Source organism: Capricornis sumatraensis, chromosome 1, assembly GCF_032405125.1.
Source record: "Capricornis sumatraensis isolate serow.1 chromosome 1, serow.2, whole genome shotgun sequence".
Taxonomy (NCBI): Eukaryota; Metazoa; Chordata; class Mammalia; order Artiodactyla; family Bovidae; genus Capricornis; species Capricornis sumatraensis.
In genome coordinates, this window is record NC_091069.1 from 231,492,293 (window position 1) to 231,512,800 (window position 20,508).

Here is a 20,508-nt window from a genome sequence, read left to right on the forward strand (position 1 = left end):
TCTGCCCAAAACTGGCCAGAATCTGGCCTAGAATAGCCACTGAACTTTTCCCTGACCTGTGCTCAGTCACTCCGTTGTGTCCGACTCTTTGGGACCACATGGACCACAGCCCGCCAGGCTCCTCTGTCCATGGGGATTCTCCAGGCAAGAATACTGGAGTAAGTTGCCATGCCCTCCCCCAGGGAATCTTTCCAACCCAGGAATCAAACCCAGCTCCCCTTCACTGCAGGCAGATTCCTTAACTGAGCCACCAAGGAAGTCCTTTCCTGACCTATTTCAGATCAATTTTCAGTTGGAGGAATTTGCATAATTGTTTCACAAAATGCAGACTTACAGATAAATAGTGTGTAAGTGGTGCCGTTTCTGTCCAATGTTATGGCTCCTTCTCCTTAGAAACCTTGCTGCTTCCCTATGCAAAGCTCCAGGAAGTTTTCATGGTTAGTACAGAAGCAAATCACATCCAAGTATGATCAGTTATTAGTTGAGAAAAGCGTTAATAGCAATTCCACCAAACACCAAGAGCTGTCCTACACACAGGTGGATGAAACCAACAAAGTCTCTACTCTCAAACCATAACCTGAAGGCCCCTTTTTCCCAAAGAAAACAAAATGAACTTGCTGACCCTGAACTGCTCTGGGGACTGTGTTCCTTTACGTTCAATTAATTTTCCTACCATCAGCCTTTTCTTATTTGGAGACTTTTCCCCTTACATGCCTTCTATGTACTTGTACACTTATATTACAGTCGGAGGCAGTTCACTGGAAGATACATGAGAGTAAAACAAAGCTTCACAATAGAGCAAACAAAATATGGGGTATACAGGAGAATATGGAAAAAATGAGAAAAACTATCATTTACTGAATATCTGCTGCTGCTGCTAAGTTGCTTCAGTCATGTCCGACTCTGTGTGACCCCATAGACAGCAGCCCACCAGGCTCCCCCGTCCCTGGGATTCTCCAGGCAAGAACACTGGAGTGGGTTGCCATTTCCTTCTCCAATGCATGAAAGTGAAAAGTGAAAGTGAAGTCACTCAGTCGTGTCCTACTCATCATGACCCCATGGACTGCAGCCTACCAGGCTTCTCTGTCCGTAGGATTTTCCAGGCAAGAGTACTGGTATGGGTTGTCATTGCCTTCTGCTTTGCCTCTCATTATAAATCAATCCTAGTGAAGTGAAAGTTAAAGTTGCTCAGTTGTGTCCAACTCTTTGCAACCTCATGGACTATATGAAGTGAAGTGAAGTCGCTCAGTCGTGTCCGACTCTTTGCGACCTCATGGACTGTAGCCTACCAGGCTCCTCCCTCCATGGGATTCTCCAGGCAAGAGTACTAGAGTGGGTTGCCATTTCCTTCTCCAGGGGATCTTCCCGACCCAGGGATCGAACCCAGGTCTCCAGCATTCCAGGCAGATGCTTTAACCTCTGAGCCGTATAAGGCCATGGAATTCTCCAGGCCAGAATACTGGAGTAGGTAGCCTTTACCTTCTCCAGGGCATTTTCCCAACCCAGAGATCGAACCCAGGTCTTCTGCATTGCAGGCAGATTCTTTACCAGCTGAACAAGGGAAGCCCAAATTAATCCTAGGAAGCAGATATTAATCCATTTTCTAGATGGAAAAAATGAGGTTCAGAATCTCAAAAAAAGTTTAAGTAACTTGGCTGAGGATGAAATCATTCCTAAGCCAAGGTCTGTGAAACTTCACCTCAAAACCCAACAAATCCACATTTTTAGAAGTAGAAATAAGGGCTTCCCGGTGGCTTGGCGGTAAAGAATCTGCTTGCAATTCAAGAGACACAGGTTCAATCCTTGGGGTCAGGAAGATCTCCTAGAAAAGGAAGTGGCAACTCTCTCCGGTATTCTTGCCTGGAAAATCCCATGGACAGAGGAGCTTGGTGGGCTACGGTCCATGGGTTTACCAAGAGTTGGACACAACTTAGTGAATGAACAACGACTAGGAATAGAAGGCTTGTTCCACCTTCACTTCCCTCCTGGCCTGTTCCACACAGTAAAGGGTGGCAGCTCCCAGGCTGACAATGAGTCATTCAATCAAGTGCAGGCAAATGGAGGTCCAGAGTTTAAAAATGTCCTCCTGTAGGCCTCTGATGTTTCTTCCCTACATTTCCAGATATGCCAGTGTGGCGTGCCCAAGAGAGAGAGGCATACAGAGTGTACCAGTAGGTGATCTTTAATTTAAAGCAGTGATGAACTTTGGTAATGATTAACTCTTATAATGGGACAGCAAAACACAGATTGGATCACGTAAAGAAGTTGGCACTGGGGTGCATTTTTGTAAAGCATTTCTAGGCGTTGGGAAGCACTGTTCCTCCATTTCCATCAAAATATCAGTAGCTTCACTCTGGAGAATTGTGGTTTATTTTTAAAACTGGGATATTATATTTTAAACAATGCTTTATTTTACAAAGAAGATTTTGAGAAAAGTGCAAGGTTTAAATAGCTGTCTTGGGATGTGAAATGTCTGCCCAAATAACCTCGTGGCTTGCTGGTTTTCTGGATTTGGCATCTTCTGTGTTTGCTTAGCTGTCAAATTGGAGCTGCATTAAAATCTGAGGCCAGCAGTATGGTGTGTACGGCCAGGGGATGTGAGGAAGCCCAGAACTTGATGATACCTTTCTGATATTCTAAAGTGGGGGGTCAGCGAACTAGGGCCTTTGAACCAAATCTAGCCTGCATGAATTTTGTGAATGAAGTTGAAACATATCTCTTCCTCTCTTTATATAATACTGCCCGTCCTGCCTTTATGCTGTTCACTCTGTGCAAAGTCGCTTCAGTCGTGTTGGATTCTGTGACCCTATGGGCTGTAGTCCACAGGACTCCTCTGTCCATGGGATTCTCCAGGCAAGAATACTGGAGTGGGTTGCCCTGCCCTCCTCCAGGGATCTTCCAACCCACATCTTTTATGTCTCCTGCATTGGCAGGTAGGTCCTTTACCACTAGCACCATCAGGGAAGCCCCATCTTTACTCTACAAGGGCAGAATTGTATGTTGCAGTAGAAACCATATGATTTACAAAACCTCAACCAGTCCATTCTGAAGGAGCTCAACCCTGGGATTTCTTTGGAAGGAATGATGCTAAAGCTGAAACTCCAGTACTTTGGCCACCTCATGAGAAGTGTTGACTCATTGGAAAAGACTCATGCTGGGAGGGATGCTGGGAGAAGGGGATGACCGAGGATGAGATGGCTGGATGGCATCACAGACTCGATGGACGTGAGTCTGAGTGAACTCCGGGAGATGGTGATGAACAGGGAGGCCTGGCATGCAATGATTCATGGGATCGCAAAGAGTTGGACACGACTGAGCAACTGAACTGAACTGAACTGAACTGAAAACAGCTACTACCTGGCCTTGTTCTAAAACACTTTCATCCTCTAGAAGAAAAACTAGAACTCCATCACATTAATGGAATTGGCATTAATAGTTTAATTAGGGGAATACCCATCTGCCAGTTCCTATTATTAAGAACATTGACTTTTCCACTAAAAAGCTGTCTTCTTAGCTTTAAAATGAGGAAATTGCTACGTTACATGGTTATGTAATTGAATCATAGATGGTCAACTCTAAAGTCACTCTGTACCTTTCTAAGACCTTTTGTGGGTAATGTTTTGAGACTCATCTTGGGAGCAAGATAGGCTAGGCATTGGTCTCTTTCTGTGGATTAAAAGAGAGAAGGAAAGAAAGACATGGAGAACTTTGGAGTATCTTGCTCACATCCTGGCAACTAGTTAAGAGATGGAATTGAGACTTAAACCTGGGCCTCCGGACTTTGAATTTAGATCCTTCTCTGCCTTGACAGGACTTCAGATTTACCCTCAAGGTCATGAGAACAGAAGTTAAATCAAAGCCGTGCCCTTCCTAGCCCAGGCAAACTCCAGCATCCAGTTCACAGTAAGCCACACATGTGGGCGACCCCCTTCCCCCAGCCATAGGCTCAGTTCTACATTGCACCCACTGATCCCCATCAGAATGTAGGAAGGATCAAGGGAATTCACCATGTGGAGGGCAATAGTTTTCTTCAAAAGAGAATGCTCCAGACTAGGCTTTGATTTTCTGCATAAATCCTGATATTCCATACCTCATATTCCATGCCTCACTCAGGACCTAAAGTTTTCAATGTATTTGCTGGGAAATAAAGAATTTAAAAGGTAAACTTAAGGTAATGTAAGCCAGAGGAGGAGGTGAAAAAGCAGATCAAATACACACAGTCTAGCCTTTTCTGGGTATGTGGACACCACAGCTGCTGAGATCAGAAAAACGACCGACCCTCTTAAAGAATATTTGCATTATAATGTAGTTTAATGTTCTTAATTATGTCCAGAGGGGTTTTGATCATCCAGTGAGAAGGAAACTTTGAAGGTTGCTGGTGGGACCTAGTTGTCCTTGCCTCACTGAGAAATGAAAATGGAGCCTCTCTTTACACAGCTCAAAACATTTTTCAGAGTCCTTAGAAGAAAGTAAATGACAATAACCCTCTATCTAAAATGGGTGAAAGTGAAAGTAAAGTCGCTCAGTTGTGTGGACTGTTTGCGACCACGTGGACTGTAGTCTACCAGGCTCCTCCATCCATGGGATTCTCCAGGCAAGAATACTGGAGTGGGTCACCATTTCTTTCTCCAGGGGATCTTCCTGACCCAGGAAGTGTGAATTTATTTACACAGCCCCTCTGTCATCACCCAGCTTCTCATTTCACAGACATTTCCTTACAGGCTCCCTTAGGTAAGTGTTGGGGTAAACGGAGACCAAGCTGAGAACCCTGCCCTTAAGGCGGCTTGCAGTTTCAGAGAGAGAACTTGGCTTTGGGCCAAGGTTCACTAAGCCCTTGCAGCACAGATGGTTCAAAGGCCAATCAAATAAGAGCCAGGATTTCTGTCTTAGTCAATTACACCTGCTATGTGACAAAGCCTTTCCTCCATCATCTTTACTCTCCGCTTGTACATGACTTTTTGGCACTGGGCAGGAAGAGGGCTGGTGATGCTTTAGAAGTAGAAGTGGATTCACTTGTAAAGTTAAAGAAGCTTCAGTTTGAAGCTCCCCAGGTCCCTGTTCCAAGACCCTGGGATGAGCCCTAGCAGTGTGTTCTGATGGTATATAAAATCTGTTAAAGATATTTCTGTCTCTTTTTTCTTAAAGAGGGTCCCAAATGTATAAGTTTCAGGCCCCATAAACCTGAATCAGCTCCTATGTCCATTCTGGAGGCACCTGAGGATGAGAGTTTGCAGAGGGATCCTGGGCTCATTACTTACCTCCTGGTTGTGGGGGTGTGGGGGGGCGGTGCAGGGGGGCGGCCTGCACACAGGGCCTGCAGTGAGCACTGAAGTAAGGCGTGGAGCTTCATAGATGGTGGGGTTTCAGCAATGTTTTTGGGGAAACCTCACATTGTTCCTGGATGATGACCGTACTGCCACTCCACCACCCTCTGCCCTCTCCCCTCAATACTCCACCTTTGGCTTCTAGAGCCAGTTAAAGTGCGCAAAGCCACTGTCAGGACCCAGGCTGAATTTCTCACCTAGCACAGGCCCTGTGCTAAGTCGCTTCAGTCATGTCCAACTCTTTGCGGGCCCGTGGGCTGTAGCCCACCAGGCTCCTCTGTCCATGGGATTCTCCAGGCAAGAATACTGGAGTGGTTTGCCATTTCCTCTGCCAGGGGATTTCCCGACCCAGGGATTGAACTTGTGTCTCTCATATCTCCTGCTCTGGCAGGCAGGTTCTTTACCACTGAGCCACCTTGGGAAGCCCAGCCCCTACCCAGTTTATTTTGTATAGACTCAGCGTCCACACACGCGCAGCCTTAGAACTTGAAAATGAGGAACGGTCTCAAGGTCAGGAGGAGTATGGTCTCTTTGCTTCCTCAGTCTTGAGAAGCTTTTAATAATGCAAATTCTGGGTTTTTTTGGTAGCTAGGTTGCAGCTCAGAGTCAGCTGGGGAAGTTTACCCTGAGACATTTTAAGACCTTCTTTAAATTCAAGGCCAGGAGTCCTCTGTTGTATCGTGTGACGCCCAGCACAAAGGGCTTAAGAGGACTGCTCAGCATCCTGCCCCCCTCTCCCCGAAACTGTTCCTGTCGTGCTCAGCACAGCCCCAGTTAATGCTTGGAGTGGGCGGCCCCACCCAGCACTCAGTTCACTTGAAACCGAAGATGCAAACCTCTGTGGTTTAAATTAAAGGAGAAGATGTGCTTTGCACAAATTAGCTTTCCTATTGATATGGTGCATATTACAAAGATCAGGCCTCTTGTTTTAATTCAAATCTGTGTGCTGCAATTTTTATTTAATTTAAAACTAAATAAGAGCCAAGAATTGCTAGAAGGCGGGGAAATACCAAGCCTAATTGAGCCCTGGCAGCCTTTCTGAAACCACTGGAACCACCAGGGACTGTAGGCTAGTGGGTTGTGGAGGCTCATGCAGAGTTGCTGTGCCGAACTGGACAGAAGGGAAGCCCAGAGTCATCCGGGCAGGTTGAAGGAGCCCAGAAGTGTTTCAGAAGACATGATTCGCCAATTTATCCATTTCTATTGCACTTTGAAGAGACTCTGTAACCCTGAAGTGTCCTATCCCATGAACTCAAAAGGGTTTTAACCTGGAAAATGTGATCGCAGTATATGGATATAACATAAAACCTCATCCATGAGTTTACATAACCATAAAGACAACAGCCCCAAGTGTGGCCCGGCTTTGCTGCTAATGTTGTTTGTTGCTCATTTGCTTGTCCACCAGCACTCATTAGCATCCAAATAGCTGCTGGCACTAAAGAACTAAGGGGAAGGCATGGAAGAAAAACTTTAAATTAAGAAAAATTTCCCATTAGCATTTATCTTCCCCCCTTACTAGTGAAAACACTGCCATTACTATTCAAGTTTTGGAAAACACTGTGCTCAGTATAGAACCCCAGTGTTCTATAGAACAGCTTAAGAACTCTGCCCACATGTTGGTGAGCATTTTTCTATGTCTTTTTGGTGAGCTACTGATCAGGCTGTGGTCAGAGCCAGTCTGAGACTTAGACCCCAAAATGGCCTTCCCTTCTTGACATTCAGTTACAGAAAAGAAAAATGTGTAAGTGAAGAGTCTAGGTTATTGTTTCAGCAGTGCCTAGCCGTCTATGGGGTCGCACAGAGTCGGACACGACTGAAGTGATTTAGCAGCAGCAGCAGTAGCAGTCTTTATCTTGGAGAAGGAAGTGGCAACCCACTCCAGTATTCTTGCCTGGAGAATCCTGTGGACAGAGGAGCCTGGTGGGCTGCTGTCCATGGGGTCGCACAGAGTCGGACACAACTGAAGTGACTTAGCATGCATCCATGCATTGGAGAAGGAAATGGCAACCCACTCCAGTGTTCTTGCCTGGAGAATCCCAGGGACGGGGGAGCCTGGTGGGCTGTCGTCTATGGGGTCGCACAGAGTCGGACACGACTGAAGCGGCTGTCGTCTATGGGGTCGCACAGAGTCGGACACGACTGAAGCAACTTAGCAGCTTTGTTGGCAAAGTAATGTCTCTACTTTTTGATAAGCTATCTAGGTTGGTCATAACTTTTCTTCCAAGGAGTAAGCGTCTTTTAATTTCATGGCTGCAGTCACCATCTGCAGTGATTTTGGAGCCCAAAAAAATAAAGTCTGACACTGATTCCACTGTTTCCCATGAAGTGATGGGACAAGATGCCATGATCTTAGTTTTCTGAATGTTGAGCTTTCAGCCAACTTTTTCACTCTCCACTTTCACTTTCATCAAGAGGCTTTTTAGTTCCTCTTCACTTTCTGCCATAAGGGTGGTGTCATCTGCATATCTGAGGTTATTGATATTTTTCCTGGCAATGTTGATTCCAGCTTGTGTTTCTTCCAGCCCAGGGTTTCTCATGATGTACTCTGCATAGAAGTTAAATATAGACCCTCTCTCTCTATGACCACCTAAATAAATGGAACCATATTAAGCCATCAGACTGTCCGACACAATTACCAGCCACCATATAAAAGGAGCACTTCCAGGCTTTCTTGATCCTTTGAACCCAAAGCCGTGGTCCTGGGACCAGCAGCTATGACACCCCTGGGGATCTCTTTAGAAATGCTGAGTCCAAGTCTGCCTTCGGATAAGATTCCCAGGCAATTTCTGTACATGTGAAAGCCTGAGAAGCACATCCCAGAACATAATCACAGTGCATGGTTTCTGTTCTGAACCTCTCTCTTCAATACATTCCCCCCACTTTATTCACTTTTGCTTTAGACCCTTCTGTGATGCCAGTCTTGCTTCTTTTTTTCCATTTGCCAGTCTTATCAGCAGAGCAATGTTTACCCAGTTACTGAATTTCCTCCAGTTCCTCAAGCATGTGGAGATCTTTCCTACCTCCACTCCCCAAACCCCACCCCCCACCGTTTACTCAGGTTCTTGGTCTGCCCTGACCCCTTTCCACACCCACCACCTTCACTCTTTTACTCAGTAATTGGTTTTATCCTTCACATCTTGGCTTAGACGTCACTTCCTGTAGGAAAACTCTTCTTGTTGTTGTTCAGTCACTCAGTCGAGTCCGACTCTTTGCAACCCATGGACTACAGCACCCTGGGCATCCCTGTCCTTCACTATCTCTCAGAACTTGCTCAAACTCATGTCCATTGAGTCAGTGATGCCATCCAACCATTTCATCCTCTGTCGTCCCCTTCTCCTCCTGCTTTCAATCTTTCCCAGCATCAGGGTCTTTTCCAATGAGTCAGCTTTTTGCATCAGGTGCCAAAGTATTGGAATTTCAGCTTCAGCATCAGTCCTTCCAATGATTATTCAGGACTGATTTCCTTTAGGATTGACAGGTTTGATCTTCTTACAGTCCAAAGGACACTCAGGTCTTTTCAATTCCACAGTTCAAAAACATCAGTTCTTCAATACTCAGCCTTTTTCATGGTCCAACTCTCACATCCATACATGACTACTAGAAAAACATAGCTTTGACTAGACAGACCTTTGTTGGCAAAGTAATGTCTCTGCTTTTTAATATGCTGTCTAGGTTTGTCACAGCTTTTCTTCCACGGAGGAAGTGTCTTTTAATTTCATGGCTGTAGTCACCATCTGCAGTGATTTTGGAGCCCAAGAAAATAAAGCCTCTCACTGTTTCCAACATTTCCCTATCTATTTGCCATGAAGTGATGGGACCAGATGCCATGATCTTAGTTTTTCGAGTGTTGAATTTTTTAAGCCAGCTCTTTCACTCTCCTCTTCTACCTTTATCAAGAGGCTCTTTAGATCCTCTTTGCTTTCTGCCATAAGGGTGGTGTCATCTGCATATCTGAGGTTGTTGATATTTCTCCTGGAAATCTTGATTCCAGCTTGTGCTTCACCCAGCCTGGCATTTTTGCATGATGTACTCTGCATATAAGTTAAATAAGCAGGGTGATAATATACAGCCTTGACATACTCCTTTCCCAGTTGTCTGGGTTGATGTCCCTCACCTCTGTTTCTGTAACACCCAACACTTCTCCTCTCCTAATACCCATCTCATTCCACTATGATTTTTGGTTCACCCAACTCTGTGCCCCTCTAGACAGGGAGCTTTGTGAGGCTAAATGCTTATCTATTGGGTTCACTCAGCACCCAGCCCACTACTTGAACCTGAGTAGCCTTCTACAAATAAGTGACAGATAAATAGGCAGATGAATGAACAATTTAAAACAGTATCTCAGTCAGTCAGTCAGTTCAACCACTCAGTCATGTCCGACTCATTGCATGCCCCTGCACTGCAGCACGCCAGGCTTCCCTGTCCATCACCAACACCCAGAGTTTACTCAAACTCATGTCCAAAGAGTCAGTGATACCATCCAACCATCTCATCTTCTGTCATCCCCTCTCCTCCCACCTTCAATCTTTCACAGCATCAGGGTCTTTTCCAATGAGTCAGTTCTTAGCAGCAGGTGGCCAGAGTTTTGGAGGTTCAGCTTCAGCATCAGTCCTTCCATTGAATATTCAGGACTGATTTCCTTTAGGATGGATCGGTTGGATCTCCTTGCAGTGTCTACACAACAGTGTCTACACAATTTAAATGGTATACTTCACCAAAATGCCACTTAAGGACTCTCCATTCCTGTTCTATCAGACTGGGAACTTCGGAATCCAAAATTGCCCCATATGCAGCTCTCAGACCAGGCTTGCCTAATTCTACAGGTGCAAGCCAAGCAACAATACACTTAAGGAAAGAGATCCACAAATAAAACCATTTGTTTTTTAAATGAAAGTATTTTTCACCAAGAAAAATACTGAGTCTTCATAACAGTAGACATTGTTAACACTTCCTTGTAAGTAATATGTAAAGTTACTTCCTTGTAAGTAACTGATATGAGACTGTTTTTCAAATCTTCACTTGCTTTGTATTGGGGGGATGTTTTTGGTTTCCAATTAAAAACTTTAGATCTCATTTAAAACCCTAAGATTTTTATATGAGCCAAGTGATTTGAATCAAGAATCAGGCTTAGCTTCAGCTTAGGAAAAAAAAAACAAAAAAGATTTCTGTAAACGTATATGCAAGGGTTGTCTGAGAATCTGAGGCTTCTCTAAGCAAGAGGACTCTGTTTTTGTTGTTTTTTGAAGGGGAGGGGAGGTGCACTGGATCTTAGTGCGCTGGATCTTAGTTCCCCAACCAGGGGTCAAACCAGGCCCAGACAGTGAAAGCATGGAGTGCTAAGCACCGGACTGCCTGGGAAATTCCAGCAGGACTTTTTCTCTTCTTGTCTCTTCCTTTTTCATTCTTCCAGAGAAAGACAACCTGGATGACATCATCATGGCGTCAAGCATTCCTTGCCAAGGCTTCCTCTTCAAAGCCCCCTCCCCCAGAGACCCGTGTCCTCCCCTGTTCCCGAGCTACATCTCCTTCCAGCTCTTGGTGTACCTTGTGCAATTAATTAGGCCACTCTCTTCCTTACCACTGCTGCTAAGTCACTTCAGTCGTGTTTGACTCTGTGCAACACCATAGACGGCAGCCCATCAGGCTTCCCCGTCCCTGGGATTCTCCAGGCAAGAACTCTGGAGTGGGTTGCCATTTCCTTCTCCAATGCATGAGTGAAAAGTGAAAGTGAGGTCACTCAGTCGTGTCCGACTCTTAGCGATCCCATGGACTGCAGCCACTACAAAACCACTAAGCAGCTCACAGGGCACAAGCTCAGGATATTTGTTTTCTCTACTAGAGAAGATGAACCGCACCAAGTCCCCAGCTCTCTCACTGAAGCCTGGGGTGGACGTGAGTGGGCAAGTGGGCAAGTGGAGAAGGTCTTCTGAGGTCTTCAAATAGGAAGGAATGAGGAAGGAGTCATGAAAATGTTCTAACCAGTGTATCACACGGTCACAGAAAAAGTCATCTTAAATAATAAATAGCCACGTGCCACATTGCAATGACAAAGTAGACAAACGCAGTAGGCCCATATGAACTGAATATTCCATTAAGTCCAAATGTGTGCTCTGTTGCTAAGTCATGCCCAGCTCTTTGCCACCCCATGGACTGTAGCCCTCCAGGCTCCTCTGTCCATGGAATTCTCCAGGCAAGACTACAGGAGTGGGTTGCCATTTCCTTCTCCAGGGGATCTTCCCAACCCAGGAATCAAACCCAACTCTCTTGTATCTCCTACATTGACAAGTGAGTCCTTTACCACTGAGCCACCAGGGAAGCTCTCCATTAAGTCCTCATATAGCTTCAAATGCTGGGGAAAAGTGTGAATATGGCAAGCTGAGAACATCTGAGAACTAGCTTCAAACTACAGCCAGTCCCATAGTTATCTCCTATTATTAGGTCAAAATAGCATATTCTTCACTTAGTTCCCAAATAAATTTAGAGTAAAAGTTATGAGCCACTGCATTTTTAAATAGAAGATTAGATTCCTCTATTTGGCAGACAATAATATTTTCTAAGGGAGAAGGCAATGGCAACCCACTCCAGTATTGTTGCCTAGAGAATCCCAAGGGCATAAATAGGAGCTACTGTTTTGGTAAAATGCAGAGGGCTCATGCTTTAAAGCAGTCTTAGCCATGGGAAGCGGTGTGGTTAACCCTCTCCAAACCTCAGCTCTCTTGGCTGTAAAATGGTGTTTACCATAGTTGGTCAGTGTTGAAAACCAAACTAGAAAATGAATATAAAATGCCTGGCACAGGGACGGCCACTTAGGAAACAGTCAACAGTTGGGAATTTCCATCGTTTTCTTTAACCACCACAGAAAAAGATAGCCATTAGTGCTTCACAGAGACTTGATTCATATAAACCCACAACTGTTCTCAGAAAAATCTTCTATCAGAGATGAAGGTTTTTATTCCTAATAAGGTATGACTGTCAGATCACTACTGAGGACCTACCTGTGCTAATGCTACTGACATACCCATGGATGGCAAGAACCCCTGATCCCTTCATTTAAGGACAATTGCTGATCTTCTGCTTTTAGTTCCAGCAGCAACTTATTCCTGGCACTAAGACATGAAACGTTATAAACTCAAAGTGAAACTCAAGGTAACAGTTTTTGTGAGGAAAATATATTGTAACCATCTCTGGGACACTACCCTTATGGTAGAATCTGTCTCCTTTATGGCAGATGACTCCACACTTATGGCAGAAAGTGAAGAACTAAAGAGCCTCTTGATGAAAGTGAAAGAGGAGAGTGAAAAAGTTGGCTTAAAACTCAACATTCAGAAAGCTAAGATCATGGCATCCAGTCCCATCACTTCATGGCAAATAGATGGGGAAACAATGGCAACAGTGAGAGACTTTATTTTCTTGGGCTCCAAAATCACTGCAGATGGTAACTGCAGCCATGAAATTAAAGGACGCTTGCTCCTTGAAAGAAAAGCTATGACCAACCTAGACAGCATATTAAAAAGCAAAGACATTACTTTGCCAATAAAGGTCCGTCTAGTCAAGGCTATGGTTTTTCATGTATGGATATGAGAGTTGGACTATAAAGAAAGCTGAGAACCAACCAATTGATGCTTTTGAACTGTGGTGTTGGAGAAGACTCTTGAGAGTCTCTTGGACTGCAAGGAGATCCAACCAATCAATCCTAAAGGAAATCAGTCCTGAATAATCATTGGAAGGACTGTTGCTGAAGCTGGAACTCCAATACTTTGGTCCCCTAATGCTAAGAACTGACTCATTTGAAAAGACCCTGATCCTGGGAAAGATTGAAGGCGGGAGGAGAAGGGGATGACAGAGGATGAGATGGTTGGATGGCATCACTGACTCAGTGGATATGAGTTTGAGTAAACTTTGGGAGTTCGTGATGGACAGGAAAGCTTGGTGTGTTGCAGTCCATGGGGTCGCAAAGAGTCGGACATGACTGAGCAACTGAACTGAATTGGGACAAGTTGACACGTGCAAAATGTCACTATCTACTTAAGCATTTATTGAGTGTGAAAAAGTGGCAAGACCTTGTAGATTACCCAACCACGCTATATATAGAGTAAGCCAAGAAGAGCATGCCAGCCTGAGAGACGCTGAGTAATGAAAGGGGACAACCCAAAATGCTTGTCACCTCTCCCTATATCTCAAGACAAGGTCTTACAAACATACAGAAAAATAAATAATCTTATTTAATTTGGGAAACTTACATGATCATTTCAGTTTTTCAGATATGTCACAGTTCAGTTCAGTTCAGTTCAGTCGCTCAGTCGTGTCACAGGTATCACAAATATCTGACTGATAGTTTTAATCAAGTGAAACTGTCTACTGAGGCAAAAAAATAGACTACATTGTTTTCCCCTGTTTTCTGCCTGAATTTGCTTCCTAATTGCTTGCTTGTTTCTGACATTAGGTTGACATAACCTTAGAAAATTATCGATACACACAAAGCAAGCTCAAAAAATAAGTCTGTCTGTGCCATGCATAAATCCCTCTAATTCCACCCTCAGGTTCTGTGGATAGAGTTCAGAAGAAGTCAATAAGATTGACTCAAGTAAGTTATATGTGCAAATGAGCAAGAAGCAGTTACATTTGAAAATGCCTTGTGCTAAATTTTCAATAGAGCCATTATGTCAATTAGGAATTTTCAGCATTTACTCTGAATATACTGGGGTCCTTCAAAAGCTGTTTGGGCAACCAAGTTCTTCACAGACAGACCAAACCTCTGTGAATAGGGATGGGTTCCAGACCCTTTGCCAGGCCTCCAACTGACCCTCTTCCAAACACTAGGAACTTTTAAAGCCCTGTGGTCACGTGAGAGGGCAGAGGGAGACACCAGGGCAGGTGCCCTGCCTGTGAATAACACCTTGCCCACCCTTTACAAGACCCTCAGTCCCACTCACCAACTGTTCCTCAGTGCTTGAAAACCGTCACTGGACCTTCAGGGAGCTGTTTTCAATTCCACAAGTAAACATGAAAGCACGCATGTTAACAACTATCTCAAAAAGCAAGCCCTTCAGAACTGTGTGCTTTCCTTTCCCCAGCAGATTTCGTCCTTCCAGTTGTTTTCTTCCTGGCAGGAAGCTCGTTTTGGCTGCATGGGGAAATGAGGGTCTTGACTGGAAAGTCGGAAACCTATCGTGTTCGCATAGGGCAGCTTGGGCTCAGGTGGGGTCGGGGAGCGGCACAATGGCAGTGATGTGGGGAAAGGGAGACAGAGACTGAGAAAGAAGGCACAGAAAGAACTGAGGAGGGACAGCAAAAGGCAAAATACCTTTTTCCAAATGTTGCCTCAGGTTGATCTGCCTAGGAAAGGGAAGATGATTTTCTTCTTCACATCTTTCCTAAAAATTCAAATTCTTAAGATAATCATGATTTTTCATCTTTGTTATGGGTTACATACTCAGTCGGGAGAATGAAACACAGATTGAATAACTAGTCATACCATTTACTATGTAACCTTGGCCCCTCCGTCTCTCCTAACCTGTATTTCCTCATCTGTTAAGAAAACACCTGTGATTCTGCAGAGACATATAAGGGGAGAGAGACATGGGGTAAGCAGATATACAGAATCCTCTGGTAGGCTAAGCTCTGGGAGCACACAGTCTCCCCAAATTCAGTTCTTGAACCATTGCAGTAAATCCTCTCTCATTCAAGTCACAGATCGGGGTTGATATTGCTGGGGGAGTATATCATTTCCTCGGTTCTGTCTTGTCACAACAAAAATTTGAAGGAACGGACCAGTGTTACAGCTCTCAGATGGACGAGTGTTACGGCTCTGTGTTACAGCTCAGTTTTATTTAGAAAGTAAAGGAAAATACATCCTCAAGGCATAAGGGCATGCCAACCCAAAAGACATGAAGAGAAGAGAGGCCCCCAGCCCAAAGAGGAGCCCAAAGTAGGCTCCTCTTATAATATGTTTTTCTCCTCCCCCGGGGCCTGCCCTATGTAAATTGGGCCAGCCAGGAGTGCTGTTTGTTTTACCTGAGGTCCCCACTCCAGTCCTTGGATCTTCCTTTGTTCTATTTTTGAGGGCTTTTCCCTTCCTTGTCTTTTAGCCACCGCCATTCTGGACTCCTTTTTCCTATTCTAACTACCTAACATTTCTCCCCTCAAGAGATGGGAGGCCCAATTCTTTGGGAATAGGGGCATCAAGGTCTTTCTGGCTACTTCATGCCGAACTGGGACAGCGAGGGGCATTGGGTCTCCCCTTCTTGCGAGTCTCAGGCCTCAGAGTCCTTATAGCAGTGTCCATCTAAGGGTGAGTGATATTTTCTGTGGTTTTACATATCCCTGTTGAACTGGCACTGCATGTTGTAGCTTGTTGACCTGGGCAGAGACAAAATAGGTTAGACAACTGATAATACATGGAGCAATCACAAGCAGCATCAATATGGTGATGACAGGGACTAGCAGGGGCATTGCTGCTGCTGCTGCTAAGTCGCTTCAGTCGTGTCCAACTCTGTGCAGCCCCATAGACGGCAGCCCACTAGGCTCCTCTGTCTCTGGGATTCTCCAGGCAAGAATACTGGAATGGGTTGCCATTTCCTTCTCCAATGCATGAAAGTGAAAAATGAAAGTGAAGTCGCTCAGTCGTGCCCAACTCTTAGCGACCCCATGGACTGCAGCCTACCAGGCTCCTCCATCCATGGGATTTTCCAGGCAAGAGTACTGGAGTGGGGTGCCATTGCCTTCTCCGAGTAGGGGCATTAGCCAACTCCAAATTTCCCATTTCCAGGAGCATCCCCAAAGAGAGATTTTAGCCACCTAGAGAACTCTCCAGCTTATTCTTTGAGATCCTGTGGGGTCTGAATGTTTTTCTTGAGGACTGTGAGACTTTCTTTAACTTAGCTGGAGGTATTTACTCAGAAACAACACGTCTCATTCAAGATGGCTCAAGTCCCTCCTTGTTCAGGGATCAGAAGATCCATCTCCTGTCTGTTTTGGAGTACAACCCCTGCCAAGCTGTGTTGGCTCTTCAGAGCTGTCCTGAGAAATCTTATCCCCAGAAACTTAATTGCGGTGCTCATTAGAATGGCACTATTTGTAGTTCTGAATAGGTATCTGAGATTTCCCAGGGGCTCACAGGTGTATTGAGTGTCCTCTTCTGCTTTTTTCCACAGCTTGACTTGTGAGTAGTGAATCCAGGGGTCATGTCCTGGTACCTTGACTGCTGTGGGCATAGAAAGTATTACAGGGTAGGGGCCCTTCCACATGGGCTGGAGTTGTGCCTTTGGGGACCCATCTTTCCAGACTTTACATAAGACTTGAGTCCCTGGAGCATATAGTGGTGATGCTTTAGAATCTTTTGGGTCCTAGTTGACACCCCACAAGCATATATCCTGTTGGAATTGTCCAATGGCTATGGTATAAGACCAGAGGGTCTAAGCCTCTGGATCTAGGAAGAGGTCATTGACATAAACAAAAGGTCTCCCATATAGTATCCCATAAGGACTAAGACCAGCCTGTTCCTTAGGGGCAATACTGGTGCAGAGGAGAGCTATTGGTAAAGCCTCCTTCCATCCCAGGGAGGTCTTCTGGGTTATCTTTTTTATTGCTGATTTTAAGAATTGGTTGGCTCTGTCTACTTTTTCTGAAGACTGAGGCCTCCAGGCACAATGGAGATAATAAGTAATGCCCAATGCTTTAGAGACCCCTTGGGTGACCTTAGAATAAATGATGTCCCATTGTCACTTTTAATGACCTGGGTAGACCAAATCTCAGAATGATTTCATGGAGCAATTTTTTACCACCTCCCCAGCCTTCTCAGTCCAGGTGGGAAAGCCTTCAATACATCCTGTGAATGTATCTATCATGACTAATAGGTATTTATACCCTGGAGAAACTGGCATCTGGATGAAGTCCATCTGCCAGTCCTCTCCTGAGTAGGTACCACATCATTGGACAGGCTGGGCCAGCTGGGGTCTTCGAGCTCCTTGGGGGTTATTTAATTGGCAAGTGGGACAAAAGGAGACCACTTCCCTTTTAGTCATTTGGAGGCCTGTTCCTCTGAAGGACCTTTCTATTCATCTTTGGAGGGCTTTCTCCCCTAAATGAGTGGTGGCACGTAAGGAGTTAACTAACTTTCATTGGAGGTTCCCTGGCAAATTAGTCTGTGGAGCTAATGACCTAATAGGCAACCCCTATTAGGTCATTGTTCTGTAATGCTGCTCTCTTAGCTGCCTGACCAGCTGCTTGTTTCCCTCATGCCACTTCTGTGCTCCTTTTTTGATGTCCTGTACAATGGGAGACTGAAACCTCAGCGGACAGATGGACTGCCTCCAAGAGCCTAAGGATTTGATCACCATATTTGATTGGGGACACTCGGGTGGTCAAGTGGCCTCTTTCTTTCCAAATAGCAGCATATGCATGTAGCACCAGAAAGGCATACTTGAAGTCAGTGTAAATGGCTACTCTTTTTCCTTTTCCCAGCTCTAAAGCTCGAGTCAGGGCTATGAGCTCAGCTAATTGGGCTGAAGTACCTGGTGGCAGAGGCTTAGCCTCTATGGTCTCAAAATTGGAGACTACTTCATATCCAGCTCTTCTTTTTCCATCCAGGACAAAGCTGCTTCCATCAATGTACCAGAGTTCCTCAGGATTGGTCAGAGGATCTTGTGACAATCCCTCTCGGGGTTTTGTCCGATGGTCCAAGGTTTCTAGGCAAGTGTGAAAGGGGAGAGAGCCCTCAGGGGTAGGCAGGAGGGTGGCTGGGTTAAGAACCTCACAGGGGGATATAGTGAGGCCTAGATTTTCCATCAGCACTACTTGATATCTGAGGATTTTTTGATCAGACATCCATAAATGGCCTCTCCCATTTAAGAGTTGTTTCACTTGATGGCTGGTAAAAATAGTTAGTTTGCCCCCAAAAGAGAGTTTTAAAGCATCTTCTACCAGGATTGCAATAGCTGCAAGATTTCAAAGGCGGGAGGCCAGCCTCAGGTGGTTGGGTCAAGCCTCTTGGATAAGTAAGCTACAAGCTTGAGCTCAGGTCCCAACATTTGAGTTAGCACTCCTAAGACTATTCCTTCTTTTTTGTGGACATAAAGTTGGAATGCTTTTTCTGTGTATGGCAACCTCATGGCAGGTGCTTGAGTTAAGGCTTGTTTTAGTGTAGCCTCCTCCTTCTTTTGAGAAGTTCCCCACAATATTAACATAGGGGTGGGGGATGGATGCCTCTCCTTCAGATGGTGATTCAGATGTTACCAAGTTCCTTCCATCTTATGGCATCATAATCCCCTAAGACAATGGTTCTTAAAATGTAGTACCTGGGCCAGCAATATCAGCAACACCCAGAAACTTGTTAGACATGCAGATCCTCGGGCCCTACCACAAACCCCCTGAATAAAACACTCTAGGTATTGAGCCCAACAGTCTCAGATTGAACAGGTCCTCTAGGTAATTCTGGTGTACTTAAAGTTTCGGAACCACTGCTATAGGGACTTATCATAACTTACAACTAGCTGGTGGAAAGGGAAAGAGAGACCAGGGTAGGAACAGCTGTTTCTTAAAAGCCTTGACCCAGAAATGACATGCCTCACCTCTGGTCTCATTTCCCTGGTGAGAAGCAGTTTTATAGCTATTCCTAGCTGCAAGAGATGCTAGCAAATATAGTTTATGCAGTTAGAGCAGCATCCAATGGATACCAGTGGACATACATGGATACATATCTACCTACCTGGATACTATGGATACCAGTGGACAGATAGCTATCTTTGCTAAAATAGCCCTTTGCAGTAGGAATAAGATCAACATTTTTAGCTTTGGTCCTATATCCTATGAAAAAATCCAGTGCCTAAACTAGGGCTTCTTAAACCAAGCAACTATTGACATTTTATTATTCAGTTGCTCAGTCATGTCCAACTCTTTGCAACCCCATGGACTGAAACACACCAGGCTTCCCTGTCCATCACCATCTCCCAGACCTTGCTCAAACTCATGTCCATTGAGTCAGTGATGCCATCTAACCATCTCATCTTCTGTCGTCCCCTTCTCCCTCTGCCTTCAATCTTTCCCAGGTCTTTTCCAATGAGTCAGCTTTTTGCATCAGGTAGCCAAAGTATTGGAGATTCAGCTTCAGCATCAGTCCTTCTAATGAATATTCAGAGTTGATTGCCTTTAGGATTGACTGGCTTGATCTCCTTGCAGTCCAAGAGACTCTTAAGAGTCTTCTCCAATACCACAGTTCAAAAGCATCAATTCTTCAGCACTCATCCTTCTTTATGGTCCAGTTCTCACATCCATACATAACTATTGGAAAAAAATCACAACTTTGAGTAGATGGATCTTTGTTAGCAAAGTAATGTCTCTGCTTTTTAATATGCTGTCTAGGTTGGTCATAGCTTATCTTCCACGGAGCAAGCATCTTTTAATTTCGTGGCTGCAATCACCATCTGCAATGATTTCTGAGCCCAAGAAAATAAAATCTGTCACTGTTTCCATTGCTTCCCCATCTATTTACCATGAAGTGATGAGACTGGCTGACATGATCCTTGTTTTTTGTATATTGAGTTTGGGGACAGATTATTGCTTTTTCTGGTGTCTGTCTTATACATGGTAGGCTCTGCCCAGGGATTCCATGATGGCTCAGATGGTAAAGAATCCAGCTGCAATGCAGGAGACACAGGTTCAATCCCTGGGTCAAGAAGATGCGCTGGAAAAAGAAATGACAACACACTCCAGTATTCTTGCCTGGGAAATCCCGTGGACAGAGGAGCCTGGCAAGTCCATGGGGTCACAAAGAGTCAGACATGACTGAGTAACTAACACTTTCACTTTTCACCTGGGCTCTACCCACTAAATAACAGTAGTGCCTCCCACCTTCCAGTTGTAGACAAACCATAAACGTCCCTGCTGCTAGTTGCTTCAGTCGTGTCTGACTCTGTGCGACCCCATAGACAGCAGCCCACCAGGCTCCCCCATCCCTGGGATTCTCTAGGCAAGAACACTGGAGTGGGTTGCCATTTCCTCCTCTAATGCATGAAAGTGAAAGTGAAGTCGCTCAGTCGTGTCCGACTCTTCGCAACCCCACGGACTGGAGCTTACCAGGCTCCTCTGTCCACAGAATTTTTCAGGCAAGAGTACTGGAGTATTCGGTGCCATTGCCTTCTCCAATAAATGTCCCTAGATATTGCCAAATAGTCTCTGAGGGACAAAA

General features: G+C 45.0%; 1 protein-coding gene across 1 annotated transcript in view; it reads left to right on the forward strand.

The window, feature by feature from the left end:
- SLC9A9 (solute carrier family 9 member A9) overlaps window positions 1-20,508 on the forward strand; it is a 649,412-nt gene that overhangs the window by 399,841 nt on the left and 229,063 nt on the right. The window lies entirely within an intron of this gene.